General features: G+C 51.6%; 1 long non-coding RNA gene across 2 annotated transcripts; it reads left to right on the top strand.

Moving 5' to 3' along the window:
- The first annotated feature begins 10,534 nt into the window (after positions 1-10,534).
- On the top strand, positions 10,535-12,987 carry LOC113958987. 2 transcript variants are annotated; one of them, XR_003531676.1, is made up of 3 exons: positions 10,535-10,660; positions 11,491-11,611; positions 12,599-12,987. It is a non-coding gene; the product is annotated as an uncharacterized LOC113958987 (long non-coding RNA). The 2 variants fall into 2 exon arrangements; XR_003531675.1 differs by having other exon boundaries at positions 11,491-11,743; positions 12,599-12,985.
- The last annotated feature ends 316 nt before the right edge of the window (positions 12,988-13,303 follow it).

Below are 13,303 nucleotides of genomic sequence, written 5' to 3'. Positions count from 1 at the left end.
AGAATTTTTTCCCAACATCCCATCTAACCCTGCCCTCTGGCAGTTTGAAGCTATTCCCCCTTGTCCTGTCCCTCCAGTTCCCAAAGCAGAGTCCCTCTGGCTTCCTTGGAGCCCCTTCAGGCACTGGGAAGTGATCTCTGAGGTCTCCACACAACCTTCTCTTCTCCAGGCTGAGCAGCCCCAGCTCCCTCAGCCTGTCTCCATAGGGGAGGTGCTCCAGTCCCCTCAGCAACTCCGTGTCCAACCTGGCAAGAAGCTGCCAACTCTTTCTAATGGGTTGCTCCAAAGTGCAGATTCATCCTTGGGACCGCTGAAGTTTTAAGGTTTTAATATCTTTTCTGCCCATGGAAGGCTGCAGTGTGGAGGTGCCAAACCTCTTGAGGATTCTGAGGTGCCTGACAAAGGCAAATGCCCGAGAGATCCTCCTGGCACTGGGGTGGGCCACGTGGAGATGAGGATGGCAGTCCCTTGAGACAACAAAGACATGGATGGCACCTGAGATAAGCCAGTTCCAAAGGCAAGGTGTTCTCCTGAATAGGTTGTAATTCCCCATGTGAGGGTGGAGAGGCCCTGGCACAGGTTTCCCAGAGAAGCTGTGGCTGCCCCTGGGTCCCTGGAAGTGTCCAAGGCCAGGTTGGACAGGGCTTGGAGCAAACTGGGCTAGTGGAAGGTATCCCTGCCCATGGCAGGGGGTGGAACTGGATGATATCTAAGGTCCCTTCCAAGCAGCTCCTCATCCCTGAGAACCCCTCCCCTCCAGCAGCACGTCCTCTCCCAGGGCCCAGCTCCCTGTCTGAGCAGCACACAGACAGTGTCCTCCCCTAACTGGGTTATAGGAGATTGGATTAGCAATTTCTGAGTTAGTAAAAGTCTAAGAATGGAAGATAAAACAAAGTGTGACAGGCTAAGCAGCCCCTGTCACTGGGGATTGATCACAGTGCTAATAGCCAGCGACAGCCACACATTAATAACACAATAACCCAGCTTGGGATATTGGCACTATCACAACCCTTTAACCTGGCAATAACTCATTGGGAAAATGCTAACAATGTCATAGCCAACATGTCTGCACTGCTTCCCTCCCCCTACCAGGCAGTGGGAATTCCAGGGGGTCACAGCTTCTGCTCCCCCTATGGGTGCCAGGGCCCACCCACAGAAGCGCCTGCCCGGGCAGGGATGGGGCATCACTGTGTCATTTAGGGGGGTGTTGGTCAGGGACAGATGTGCAGGGTTGATCCTTTACTGGTGACAGGAGGGCAGGGAATGGGGAAGAACTGGGCTGTAGGTGCTGGTGGAGTCAGGGAGTGTGGGACTGAGCTCAAGCTCAGAGCAGTCAGCAGATCACAGAATCACAGAATATTCTGAGCTGGAAGGGACTCACAAGGATCATCAAGTCCAGCTCTTAGTGAAGGCAGGATTAACTGAACAACAAGTAATTTGGGGGTAAATTTTTGAATTTTTAAAAAATATGCTGAATTTCAGTGACACAAACAATTCCAAATTTCCCTTAGAAGCCTCCTGCTTCCACTTCAGGCTGAGGTGGGAGAAGAGACACTGAGGAAATTACAAAAAAAAACCCCATCAGGCTTGTTTAGAAAATGGAAAATGGAATTAAAGACCGAGGTTTTTTAAAAACATAACTCAAAATTTGGGGGGCAGGAGGGGGAAGAAGCAAAGCCTGTCTTAAAGCAGAGAACACCTCCTTGTTTACAAAGGCATTTCTGGAGGCTGCTCGGTGTCAGGAGCACGGGGAGGGAGGAGAGATGGAGAAATATCACTGCTGTTTCTCCACCCCCGACCACAAGCAGCGAGAGGCATTTCCCTCCCTCTGCTGGAGCCCAGGATCTGCTCTGGCACCCACCCAACACTTCCATCTCTTGGATGTGCTCGGCAGAACAACGCCGGGAGAAACCGATTTCCAGGGGATTCAAAGGTCGGCAAATCCCGAGTGCCGGGACTGCGGCACCAGGAGACACCTCTGCAGAGGAGCCCTTCCCTGCCAGGGCCCAGCCACTGCCCCTGCACCCACCAGGCAGCTGGGCATGTACTCAGGGCTGGTCTACCAGCACCTCGTGGAGCAAGAGCCCCAGGATAGGTGTGGTTCCTGTAAAATACTGTTGCTGCCCCAGTTCAGCCAGGTCAGGGGTTTGGGATTGCCTATGGGCTGCGTGGGGCAATCCCCAGGTCATCCTTTCCAGCAGACCCAGCTGGTTTTGGCTCAGACACCCCTGGGAATGCCCGTGTGTGCCAGTGCAGCCCAGACATGGAGGAGGAGATGCTCTGTGAAACGGGACCCTGCTCCTTCTCCAGCAAGGAGGGGTGTCCCTCCATTCCCAGTGCTCCCTGCAGCCCCTGAGCCCTGCCAGCTCCCAGGCAGATGCTCCTGCTGTGTCCAGCAATCCATTTGCAGGGCCCAGAACCCCCCAGCTGTCACACGGAGCATTAGTTCCCAGCATGGATTGCTCTGCTCCACCTCCCCACCCACGGCTGCTCCAGCCCTCCTTTGGAGTCACGACCACTTGTTGCCCAGAGCAACAAGTCGGGGGGAAATAAGAGCAAAATTTGGGGTGTGTGGGGTGATATCTAGGGGTGCAGTGCCACCCCTCCCAACCACAGCTCCTCTCACCAGGAGAGGAGAGAGGCAACATTCCCTCCTTCCAGAGGGGCTCCTGCCCATGCAGTGCCAGCTCTCCCCATCTCTTTGGGGCAGAAGGCAGACCTAAAAAAAAAAATGACAAGAAAAAAAAGGTGGAAATGCAATCTGTCTTTGAAGGATCCCCTGACTAATTAGTTTCGGAGGCCAGGCTGGCTGAGATCAGCTGAGATCAGCCAGCCTTGCCTGCAATTACTCTGAGGAGAAAGAACCCCTCGGAGATTTGCTGCCAAACGGGGGCATTTCCCCGGGGAGCGAGGACTGGAAAGGTGTTTGGGAGACAGGACAGCCCAATGACCCCGTTGTCCAGCTGTTTTTCCCTCCAAAGGTGCCCCAGCAAAGGGGTTTGCTGCAGCGTAGCCGTGCTGCATGTGAGCGACACGCATCGCCAGTGAAAAAGGGAGGGCTCAGCTTGTTTGGCTTAATTAGAATAATGAAGCTGTGAGTCTAATAGGAGGAGGTTGGGAGTGCTGAGGCTGTAATTGGCAGAGATTGGGAAGCGTGAGGCTGTCGGCTGGCAGCCATATGGAAGCAGCAAAGTGAGGGTAGTGAGTGACAGCCCGAACCTGTGGCGCTCTCATTAATTCCAACAGCAGAGCCGTGATTGATGTGTCAGCTCCCTGCTGCTCCGCGATTCGGGCGGCTGATTCCACCTCACTTCTGCCGCTCCTGCTGCAGCCCGGGCTGGGGAAGAGAAACGTGGAGAAGGGGATGAGGGCAGGAAAACGCAGAAAGGAGGGAAAGAGCAGGAGAGGAGAAATAAGGAGAAAGGTTCTGAGGTGAGATGGATGTTAAAATCTAGGCATTGATGTCTGCCAGATCTGGTCAGCCCCAAAGACAGGCTTCAATCTAAGGCTTTCAATCCAGATTCAGATTTTCCCGATTCAGGAATTCCTGATTCAGGGTTCACTCCGTGTTGGAATAACAAGTGCTTCAGAGCCCCCAAGACCTGGCTCTGTTCCTGCTTGTGCTCCTGGATGTTTTTCCAGGAAAACTGGCAGGGCCAGGCTTTCCTCCTTGGCCCCTCTGCCTGCACAGCAGGGTGAGCTGCTCCATCCTCACATTCCTGTGCTCCTGCTGAGGCAGCCCCTGACCCACAGACACCCGTGGGCACAGACCAGCAGCTCCCCAGCATCCCCAGTCCCAGGCTGAGAGTGCCCAACTGCTGTGTCTGAGGTGTGGGGACTTACAGATCCACCAGGAGCTTGCTGGTAGAGTCCTAAATTTGAGGCAGGAGAGACTCTCCCTCTCTCCCACCACAAGGAGGGTGGGAACAGCCTTTTCAAGATTCACCCTGAGATGCGATAACGCTGTTCAGAGCCCCTTCCTTGTATCACCCCAAAGCTTCTGACAAAATCCTGGCAGAGTTATGGCATTGCCAGAGCAATTCCACATGGAACCAGCTGAGCAGATTTAGCTGCTTAATCTTTCTGCAGTTTCTGGTCTGTGAACACCAGCCTGGGCAGTCCCTTCTGAACTGGAGCGATTACCCATCAGTGGGCAGGGGTGGTTATGTACAAACCCTGTGTAATTTCTTTTCTCTCTGGTCCAGTAATTTTGAATCTTTTCCATTGGAACAGCTAATTATTGTAGTTCTCCACAGGCCAGGTTTAATAGCCTAAATGTCCTTTTACCTCTCTTGAGGGAAGGGAAAATGTCTGGGCAGATCCACCTCAGAGCCGTGACTAAATGAGTGTCTCAGCACATCACACAACCAGTTTTCCTTCATGGAATAAGTCATAACCACAGGAGGCTGTGGGACAGAAGGGCAGGGGAGTCCTGTCTGTGTCACCATGATCTGATGTTTCACCCAGCATTGCCTCCCTGCAGGAATCAAGACTTCTCCTCCCTCCCTCTGAGGGAACAGCTGCCCATGAAGGGGAACGGGGATAAACTGCTGAGATGAGAACTCATTTGGGGAAGGCTATCAAGGCTCATTTGTTTTGCCCCGTTGCCTTCGTGAAGGAACATGTAAAATGAAGTATTAGTGTGTGGAGAGCAAAACTTCAGCTTTACCCTCTCCGTAGTCCCAGCTGGGGAGGAGCCCAGGTGATGCCTCACTCCAGGGCTGGCTCCTACACACTGCAAAGCTAATGGGGAAAAATGGGTTGTCTTATTCTCTGCCAGCTCCTCTGAAAGCACAGGGCCACTCCACTAATTTGAGGAAGCAAGAAAAGCAAGATGGAGAAGGAAAAATTGGTTTTGATTGCAGAACTTGAGCTGTGGAGTTCCTGCAGCAGGGGAAGAAGTAACAGTCAGAGTAGCCAGAAGCTTTGTATCCAGTACAGTCGTTTTTTACAGTGGGTATTCACGATGAAGACCATTAGGTAAAGTACCTCAGAATAACTCTCATTTGCAGACTACATGGTGAGGAGGTGGTTTCTCAGCAACTGGTACCTCCTACACAGCGGCTGCGACTTTTCCTGGAGTAGGACGAGGCTTCTGCTCCTGAGGATGCTGAGATGTGTTCCGTGCAGCTCTGCTCCGGGCTGGGTGGCTTCCTCAGTGCCCCTGTCATATCTGGACATGCCAAATGTCAAGGGCCACGATGGAACTGAAGGAAAGGCCTTCTGCCTGCACAGAAAAGGTGCCAGGCTGACCTTGCCTCCCTCAGGCATCGCCTGTGGGGAGCCAAAAAGGCAGGAAACTCATGGGTGAGTTTGGGTCCACCAAACTGTTCTGCAGTCAGGTTGATCCTCAAAAAGTGGGTTTTCTAACTTCACCTCCAAACCAGGGAGAACAGTGTCCCAAGCTGCTCTCCCAGTGCTGTGCAGTTATCAGGGCAGCACTGACCCCGTTCCTCTTGGAATGTCAGTGCAATGTTTGCAGTGTTCAACCCAACCCTGGGTGACTCCTGTGGGGACTGGCACCTGAGCTGGGCTATCAGCCCACAGCTGGCTCTGCTCCCACCTGCCAGAGGCCAGGCTGTCCCACAGCTTTTCCCTGTGCTCTGATGCTGCTCCCAGAGCGTTTGGCCCAGAAAGCAGCACCAGGCTTGGCTGATCCAGGGCAGAGCCAGGCACACCTTCAGATCCCCACTGGGAGCTTCAGGTCGGTGACTCAGGAGTTGCTGGGGTCCTCAGGCCAAGTGAAACCATGGCATGAATCCCAGGGCTAAGCAGCTCCAGCAGAAAGCAGCACTGATCCTGGACAGCAGCTTTGCTTTGGAAGAGCAGCAAAGAAATTAATTAGAAGTATGTGCCAGCAGCCAAACACAGCAGCTCTGTCAGCTTTTCCTACACATTTCCCTTCCTACAGGTGTTTCCAGGGGCTGAAATGCAGAACTAAGCTGGCTGAGAGAGTGTGTTGCTGTTTCCAAGGCTCTGTACCCACAGCTCTGCACAGAGTCAGCCTGTCTGTGAGCTACTGCAGCTGAGCAAGTGAGGTGAGTGCTGGTGCTGAGGTCTCTGGAGCTTCACAGGTCCTACATGGGTGGTAGACAGCAGAAGGCAGCATTTGTTGAGTGGTCACGGGAAGAGAAATAGCTACATGATGGCCCATGATTCGTCCTCTGTGTCCCCCTCAGCATTTCTAACATTCATGAGTGAGCTGTAGATGGATGTGGAGCTGGGATGTGCATGAAGAGGCAGCTGGTTTGCATTGGCCAAGGCACAGCTGGCTCACCAACCACAGCTGGGATGCTCTGAGATCCCTCTGGTGGGGGTCCAGGGCTGGAGAGGATCTAAGGGCTCATGGGCAGGGTGCAAAGAGCCCCTCATGCCTTGTGGCCAACAGAATAATGAGACAGAGGATGAGGATGGGCCCAGCATCCCACTTGCTGACTCAGGGACAAGCCCCACGTTCCTGGTGGTGTCTCCCCCTGTGACTGCAGGCTCAGCATTTGCTAAAGATGAGAGGACACAGCCTCAAGTTGCACCAGGGGAGGGTCAGGTTGATCATCAGGAGAAATTTCTTCATGGAAAGGGTGGTCAGGCCTTGGAAGGGGCTGCCCAGGGAGGTTTGGAGTCCCCATCCCTGGAGGTGTCCAAGGAAGGCCTGGCCGTGGCACTGAGTGCTCTGGGCTGGGGGACAAGTTGGGGATGGGGCACAGGGGGGACTCGATGGTCTTGGAGGGCTTTTCCAACCTCAGTGATTCTGGGATTCTGTCAGGGTGGCCAGATATCATGGCCATAGGACCCCTCTGCCTGGTGACAGGACAGGCAGGTGGGAGGCAGCAGGTCCTCAAAACCATTTGCAGAGCTGCCAAATGCCAGTGCTGAGCTGAGCTGGGGGTTTGACTGTGAGAGAGCTCTGACCTCCCCTTTGCCATCCTGCCTTGCCCTGCCACAGGACAGAGGAGCAGCACCTGCAGAGCAGCTGCTGGGACCTGTGTCTCAGCTGGGACCTGTGTTCTGTGACAAGAGAAATGGTGCAGCTTCCCAAACTGCTGGGAGGAGTCCAGATGAATTCCTTACCCCTGTCCCTAGACATCCATGCACCCAAACACTTCCCCTGGCAATCCACTGTCCTTGCTCCTGCTCCAAAGGATCCTGTGCCAGAGGTGTCACTGAGCTGCAAGCACGGCACAGTGCAGAGTACACACACCCTGCAGGCACCTGCATGCAGGGAACAAGCAGAGAAAACAGTACCAGGAACAACTCACCCTACACAGGTTTTGGGTGCCAGGCACTGGAACATGGTCAGCAAGGCTGAGGCACCCAGGGATCCTATCCTGGCTCTGGTCCATGGTGTCAAAAGCTGTGGATTCACAGGAATTACCACCTGGCTGTGAGCTGGACCCTCTGAGGGGCATGGAGCAGACTCCAGCCTCGCTGGCCAGGGGCTTTCCAGGCACGTCCTATGGCTTTAGCCAACATCAAGGCTCTGCCATGCTTTGTGTCCCCATTTTAAGCGGCAGACACAGATGTACCAGCCTGATCTCCCTGGTCACTATTTCATGTGGATCATTTTCAGCAGTAAAGGTGAGGACCACTTGTAAGAACAACCATGTGTCCTCCTGGCAGACCTCCCTGGAAAAAAACCATGGCAAATCCCTGCAGGGGCACCACAGTGGGTTCTGAGGCTACCTGATGAAGGGCACCAGAGACCAAGGAAACTTTATTCCTCTTGCTTGACCCTTCTGCCAAATATCACCCACCTATTGTATTTCTCACAAGCACCTTTCTCTGCCAAAATGCCTAAATGCTGCCACATCTAAGTGACCAGGAGAGAGCCTACATTTTCTTTCCTGCGGTACCAGCACGGTGGGCTCATTTTCCATGTTGGCACAAGCAGCACTACTGAACATTGCTTCTCTGTCTCCTTCCCATTTCTTCCCAGCACAGTGTAGTTTCTCCTGCTTTGAGGGCTTCCATACCCAGAGGTTCAGAGCCAATGGTGCCCTTGCTGTAGCATAACTGAGACACACTGAGAAAAGCTCTGAGGAGGGTCACCACGGGGCCCAGGGCTGCTCAGGGAGTTTAGTTCAGAGCTTCCAGGATGGGCTTGGACAAGAAATCTCCATCCTACTAAACCCAAGCATGATTATGACCAACCATCACCACCTTGCTGGGCCTTCCCCAGCATTTCCTGCAGGCTCAGCATCCCGCAGTGATCCCGCAGAACATCTTTCTGCAAGCATTAAGGCTTTTTTTCCCCCACTTTAGAGCTTCCCTCTCCTCAGTCTGGGGTTTTATTAATCTCACTCGCTGTGCTGAATATCTTTGTGCTCAGAGCACTGTGCTGCCTGCTCTGCTGGCCCGGGTTGGGGTGGGCTGATGCCGGGGTGAACTCGGGAACGGGGACACACGCCCTGCCGGGAGCTGCCGACCGATCACGCCCAAGCTTAAAGATTTTCCTAATTCAGAATTGGGACTGTTTTGACTGCAAACAAGCCATGTGATGTGGATCTGCTTCTTAATCACATCAGACTCCTCAGGTTTCCGACGTGGAATGCTCATAAGTTCAAAATTCGTGTCTGAAACACATGCTGCTGCATCTTTGTGTGGAAAACATTCCTGTTGGCAAGCTCTGCAGGAGTGCTTATAAAGAACAAATATCAAAGTGTGACAACCACAGCTGATTACAAATAGCAGGAACATTTGCAGAGCACTGCTCTGCAGAGCTGGCCCCATACAAGAGGCTTCTCTGGCTGCCACCAACGTGCAGCCCGGGGGCTCCAAGGGACCATCAGACTCCTGGCATTGGTGCCCATGAGCTGCAGAGGTGCCTCACCAAAGCCAGGAAAAATCACATGAAAGTTGTAAGCAGGGTGGTGAAAATGGATGAAGGATAAATAGGCACCAGCAAATGGAAGCAGAAGGAATGATGCCCCAGGACAGGGATGTCCCTCCTGGCTGCCAGGGCACTGCTGACCCAGGGACAACTGGCACCCAGCAGGACCCCCAGGGCCCTTTCCCAGCACTGCTTTCCAGCCTCTCATTCCCCAGTCTGTACAAACATCCAGAGTTGATCCATCCCAGGGGCAGAATCCAGTACTTCCCCTTGTTGAACTTCATTAGTGGAGAAGCAGAAGAGTTTGGGTCTTGCCGTGGCCTGCACAAAGGCAGAGTGGTGGACATACAGAAGTTATTCTTGTGCTGCCTTTTTTAAGCTGGAACAAAGGAGCAGATTAAAGAACCTTTCCCTGTCAGTGCTGCAGAACATGCTCTTCCACTCCAGGATGGCAAATCACACCTCAAAATACCACAACATGTCCCTACAGCCAAACAAACCACCTCATTGTCATGTTAAGTTTTAATATCTTTGCAAAGTATGATGCCTTGGGTCTTCTATTTGCATCCCCAACAGCATGAAGCTGGCCTTCCTCACATCAGTTACAGGATGGTCTGTGGGTTTTATGGGAATCAGGAGGCAGTCCAGAGAATTTCTTCCTGGATGTCACTGCTGAAGTGGTGATGCAGTCAGAGCCCCACAGCCTGCTGGCAGCCAGTGCTCTCAGATATTAAATAAATGTTCGTGGACAATTTTCAGGGTATGCATTGTACCATCTGTCAGAGCAGCACGGGGAGCTTTTAATTATGGTTTACACTCTGTCTTTAGGCACCTGGATTCATTTTTTCATCCTGTCTATTACTGATGATGATTTGCTAAAAAGTGCTTTACTTCTGTTTTCTGCTCTTCCCTTGCAGCAGCTGGGCCAGAAACGGAGATGGGGAGATGTCAGAGGTGTGCAGGAGGTGAGGACACTTCTTGCTCAGCCACTTCCCAGTGCGGGGGCAAATCCATGACCAGGTTTATCTTTGGAATAATTTTCCTGGAGACTCGCAGAGGGAAAATGGATCACAGCAGCTTCCCAGAGGAAGCAGATCTTGATGGGCAGATCCCCCAGTGTGGGCAGCAGGGCAGGGGGGATTCTGCCCCTCTGCCCCCTCAGCTGAGACCCCCCTGCAGAGCTGCTCCAGCCCTGGGGAACAGCACAGGGAGCACATGGAGCTGCTGGAGAGAGTCCAGAGGAGGCCCCAAGATGATCAGAGGGATGGAGCAGCTCTGCTGGGAGGAAAGGCTGGGAGAGCTGGGATTGTTCTGCCTGGAGAAGGGAAGCTTTGGGGTGACCTAATTGTGGCCTTCCAGTGCCTGAAGGAGCCAACAGGAAAGATGGAGAGAGACTGTTTACAAGGGCCTGGAGTGACAGGACAAGGGGGAATGGCTTCAAACTGCTAGAGGGTAGGGTTAGATGGGATATTGGGAAGAAATTCTTCTCTGTGTGGGTGAGGAGGCGCTGGCACAGGTTACCCAGAGGAGCTGTGGCTGCCCCATCCTTGGAAGTGTTTCAGACCAGGTTGGACGGGGCTTGGAGCAACCTGGGCTAGTGGAAGGTGTCCCTGCCCATGGCAGGGGGTGGAACTGGATGATCTTTAAGGTCCCTTCCAACCCAAACCATTCTATGATTCTATGGCTCTGTGATGTAGAAGGAACTCAGCCCATTTCCAGTGTTTCCACACATCTGTTGGCAGCCCCTCCTGTAACAACTCCCCTCACTCACTCTCTCCCCACAACCTGGATATTTCAGACCAATTTGCTCTTGTCAGCTCAGCCATGAGACAGGTACTGGTGGAGGTTTGCAGCTCTGTTATTGAAGTTACTGCCTGTGGGTTGTGAGCATCAAGGGATGGCTCTGAAATCATCACTAAGCTGCAGTGAATAATGTCCTCAAGCTGTGCTTGCTGGAGTAGCTGTAATTCCACTCTGGAAAGCAGAACACGGGAATGGCAGAGGTCGGAGAGGACCTGCTGCCTGCGCGTTGGGGCCAGGTGGGATTGCATCACCTTCCAGTGACTTCTCCAGTGACAAAGTGCTGCTCTGAATTTTAGCATTCCATACCCACCACTCTCCAGGGCTCACAGAAGGAAGGTGTGGTCTCCTGATGCGCACAGAAAACCCGAATCTATCTTTCAGGGGGGATAAAACAGACACTCAGCCCATTTTCCCAATAAAAAAGTGCCCATGGAACAATAAGGGCACAGACCCAAAAGAGGTGGGAAAACCCAGGCTGCCAGAGATAGCTGCATCCATGATATGGCAGTTTCAATGAGTAATCACTTGCCAATACATATGGTGTTTTGTAGATGTGAAATGTCATGGAACATAACGTACTGATATGTTTAAAAATAAATTGCTGGGATAGCTTAAAAAATAAATTACTGAAGGGAAGGGACTTGTGGTGCATTTTGCTGTGGATTAATTTTGTCGTTCGGTTTGGGTAAAGCTTGATTCAGGTGTCAAACTAAGTATTGACTTAATAAACTGGGGGGGGGGGTTGCTTGCTCTCTGAGGAGTACTGGGGAACGAGGTCAGTTTCTTAATTAATTTATGCAAATTGCTGTTTCCTTCTACTCTGTCTAAATGTTAGTGACACCTGTCTTATCTCCTTACAGTTAATTGCACGGCTACAAACAGGGAACCACGCACAGCACTTCAGGAAAGTCACCAGCAGGGACGATGAAACTCTCAAAATGGACCCAGAAGAGCTGCAAAGTGATCATAATAGTGATTTAGGTGGGCATACACAGTTTGAAGCATCGATCAAAGCCCTCAGCCCAGTTCAGCATCAGGAGGTGTTACCTGAGGGCACTGGGCTCCCATCACAGATGGAGCAAAGATATCCCTGCAGGAGCCTCGAGCACCAGGGTGAGCTCCTGACTGACTGTCACACTGACCTCCCAAATCCAGAGTTTGCCCTGCAAGGGGGTTGGAAGTAGGTGATCTATAGGGTCCCTTGCAGGCCAAACCATTCCATGATTCTGTGACTAAGAGTATCTTCACTGAGCTGCCTGGTCTGGTGGAATGTTCTGCTCACTGCAGGGGGGTTGGATTGGATGTCCTTTAAAGGTCCCTTCTAACCAAACTTTCTTCTGATTCTGTGATTTCTCCATCCGTAGAACTGTGCTAGAAACTGAGAGATTAATTACTAGAGAGCAAGGAGCTGTGAGATGCTCCCCACCTCTGGAAACTGCTGTTGGGAGAGAAGGGCAGGGAGCTGTGGAGATGGGCAGGATGGCACCTGGGTGCTGCTGAGGTCACTGGAATAACAGTCACAAGGAAGATGGAGAGGGATCCTTCATCAGGAACTACAGTGACAGGACAATGGGGAATGGCTTCAAATTGCCAAAGGGCAGGGTTAGATGGGATATTGGGAAGGAATTCTTCCCTGTGAGGGTAGGGAAGCCCTGGCACAGGTTGCCCAGAGAAGCTGTGGCTGCCCCTGGATCCCTGGAAGTGTCCAAGGCCAGGATGCACAGGGCTTGGGGGACCCTGGGCTAGTGGGAGGTGTCCCTGCCCATGGCAGGGGGTGGGACTGGATGGTCTTTAAGTTCCCTTCCAACCCAAACCATTCCATGATTCTATAATTCTATGAAATAGTACAAATTCCTGCCCCACAAGGAGTGGGATAAGGGAAACAGGGACCTACATCTCCAATTATTGCAATGGGAATGATGCACCCAAAATCTTCTGATTTTTCCTTCTCCCATCCCCTATCTACAGGTTATTTGTGGAAGAGCAAGTCTTCAAGATACCCAAAAAAAATCACACCTGTGTTCATTTTGCTAGTAACACTCCAAGTAGGTTTTGGGGTTTTTTTAATTTCACATGGTTTGATTAAGGCACAAGGAAGAAACCAAAGGTAGTACAAAATCCCAGCAAAGGGAAGGAAGTGGAGGAGACATTGGTGCAGCTGCACAGAGCAACCAGTTTGGTCTGAATGCCAATTTTTGGGGCTTCCTAATGATTTCATCACAGACAGGACAAACTGGATCAGCTGCAAGCTGGGTCCATGCAGATGTACCAGGAAAATCTGCCTGTTTTCCTGGTGGAAGATATTCCAAAACCACTCAGCAAATGGCAAGTGCTTATTTCAAGGATAATTTGTCGCTATTTCCTTTGGATCTTTTGCTTGTTTCGTGAGAGAAAAAAAAATACAAGTTTCATTTAATACAAAACATCATTGTTTGGGCACAAAACTTCGATGTTCTGCAAAAAAGAAAAAAAACAATGTACAGATTTTAAAACTGAGTTCTAGGCTGCTTGTTTGGTTTCTGTAGGTTTTATTTTTTTTGTTATTTTGAAGAAAACCTACTTTTTTCAAAATTCTAAAGCCTCCAGCATTATTTCCAAGAGGTTCTTCATGTTTTATTCCCTTCCTTTTTTTTTTTTTTTTTATTTCTGTAGGAGAACTATTTGAAAATTTGG

The sequence above is a fragment of the Corapipo altera genome, unplaced genomic scaffold (assembly GCF_003945725.1).
Source record: "Corapipo altera isolate COAL_440 unplaced genomic scaffold, ASM394572v1 160, whole genome shotgun sequence".
NCBI classification, from domain to species: domain Eukaryota; kingdom Metazoa; phylum Chordata; class Aves; order Passeriformes; family Pipridae; genus Corapipo; species Corapipo altera.
Note: the sequence above shows the minus strand (reverse complement) of the source record. Positions and strands in the feature narration are given on the sequence as shown.